Source organism: Piliocolobus tephrosceles, chromosome 1 (genome assembly GCF_002776525.5).
Source record: "Piliocolobus tephrosceles isolate RC106 chromosome 1, ASM277652v3, whole genome shotgun sequence".
Taxonomy (NCBI): Eukaryota; Metazoa; Chordata; class Mammalia; order Primates; family Cercopithecidae; genus Piliocolobus; species Piliocolobus tephrosceles.
The window spans coordinates 99,222,402-99,224,831 of NC_045434.1; the positions used below are offsets into that span (position 1 = coordinate 99,222,402).

The following is a 2,430-nucleotide window of genomic DNA, read 5'->3' on the forward strand; positions in this document are numbered from 1 at the left end:
AGTTTATCTTCCTTCCTTTTTTTTTTTTTTTTTTTTTTTTTAGCAAGATGTCCCTCCTTTTTTGACGCTGTTTTCGGTCATTTGATCTCTGGGCCTCTTGCACAGCTGTTGTCCTAGGACTTCTCTATCTTTTATACGAAATCCTGTTTCCTGAATCTTATGTCTTCATATTTCTTGGTTTCTTCCTTGTGTGGCTGCAGCATGTTTGCCAGGGCACCCTGAGAAAGGGTTTTTATGTGACATAGTGGAGGCCATAATGCCTCACCTCATACTCACTCAGCTCACCTGAATTCACTTGCAGCTGCTGGCTGGGTCAATTTCTCCTGAGAATTAAACTAAGACAGGGAAAAATTAGTCACCTGCAAACAGTCACCCTGGGTAGGAGTGAGGCCCTAAGAGTCTGACTTCTTCTTCTACAGAGTTTACAATTATCCTCTCACTTTTAGAATCATTCTTTAACCGTATATTTTGTTGTACATGATTCCTCTAATTCCTGACCTTTTTCTAAGATCTTCCAGGAAAATTAGCTTGCTTTTCATTAGTATTCCTTTCTTTAGGGAAATAAACTCAATTCCCTATTACCCAATTTTCTGTAACAACACGACCAAGATTTGTGGTCATCCCAATGTTACTTCTTAGATATTAGACAAAAATAATGTTGTTAAATGGCTGAATAACAGATACATCTTTACATCTCTGTTTATCTTACTTAGACTTGTCAGAAGTCTTTTTTATTGGTCTTTTCACAGAATTAGTTTTTGATTGTTTGATCACATCCTCCTTTTGTTTGCAATCTTGTACATTGCCATCTCTTCTCTTTGTAATATTCTTAGTCTTGAATAACACCAAAAAATATGTATAGATTTTCCCTACCACATTAGTCTCTCTGTTTACTGTAGACCTGTGCCCACTGGAATGAAATGTTCCTTAATTTTTCTATGTTTGTTGAAAACCACAATTTCAATCGATAATTTAAATTATACAAATTGTATCTCAACAAGATTACTTAAGACTTATCAAGGCCGGGCGTGGTGGCTCAAGCCTGTAATCCCAGCACTTTGGGAGGCCGAGACGGGCGGATCACGAGGTCAGGAGATCGAGACCATCCTGGCTAACACAGTGAAACCCCGTCTCTACTAAAAACTACAAAAAACTAGCCAGGCGAGGTGGCGGCGCCTGTAGTCCCAGCTACCCGGGAGGCTGAGGCAGAAGAATGGCGTAAACCCGGGAGGCGGAGTTTGCAGTGAGCTGAGATCCGGCCACTGCACTCCAGCCTGGGCACAGAGCGAAACTCCGTCTCAAAAAAAAAAAAAAAAAAAAAAGACTTATCAAACACATTGCAACATACATTTCTATAACTGTTGTCAGCCAAACAATTAAACACTTCAATCTATGATTTCTACATATCCAATGAGAATGTATATCTTTTTTTTTTGAAGGCAATTTTATAACTTTATTTGATGTATTTGACGATCAGCGATTAGTTCTCATCCACACTGACTGAAGATTTTCGAAAGTAGTAACAGGTACATAGGTAACCAAAGTATAGAGCTTATTTGGTGAATCTTCATCCTCATTACGTTTTCTGGACAGCCGCACACGGATTCAGTATGGGACATTCCTTATTCCTCTGGCCCAGACAGCTTTGTGGAGCCTGATATCAATGCGCACATCTGGAGTTCCCATTTCCTTCATGGCAAATTTCCGAATCTCTTTGAGTGCCCGAGGGGTACACTTCTTGAAGCCCACTCCATGGATACGGTTGTGAATGCTGATGGTGTATTCTCGGGTCACCACCTCCTTGATGGCAGAACCGCCCTTTTTCTTCTCGCCACCCTTCTTTGCTGGAGCCATTCTGCCGGGTCCAAATTGGAATGGAAGAGCGCAAGGTATTGTGGGAGAAGGAAAGCCTAGAATCTATGTCTTTTAATAGATCACGCTTTGGGTGTCAAGTCTAAGAACTCCTTGGCTAGCCCTACAACCCAAAAAATATGTTCTCCAGGTTTTTTTTCGTTTTTTTGTTTTTGTTTTTTTTAAGTTTTACAGTTTTACAGTCTACATTTAAACCCAGGATCACCCAGGCACAGTGGCTCACACCTGTAATCCCAGCACTTTGGGAGGCCAAGGCAGGAGGATTGCTTGAACCCAGGAGTTTGAGACCAGCCTGGCAACATAGTGAGACTCAGTCTCTACAAAAAAAAAAAAAAAAAAAGTTACCTGGGAAGTCCCAGCTACTTGGAAGGCTGAGGTGGGAAGGTTGCCTAAGTACAGGAGGTGGAGGCTACAGTGAGCTATGATTGCACCACTGCACTCCAGCTTGAGCAACAGAGTGAGACTTTATCTCAAAAATGTACATAAGTAAGTAAATAAATCCAGGATCCATTTTGAGTTTATTTTTTATGAGGTATGATACTTAAGTTGAAGTTTATT

General features: G+C 40.7%; 1 pseudogene; it reads right to left on the minus strand.

Moving 5' to 3' along the window:
- Positions 1-1,473: 1,473 nt before the first annotated feature.
- LOC111525039 lies at positions 1,474-1,893 on the minus strand (annotated as a pseudogene).
- Between the last annotated feature and the right edge of the window lie 537 nt (positions 1,894-2,430).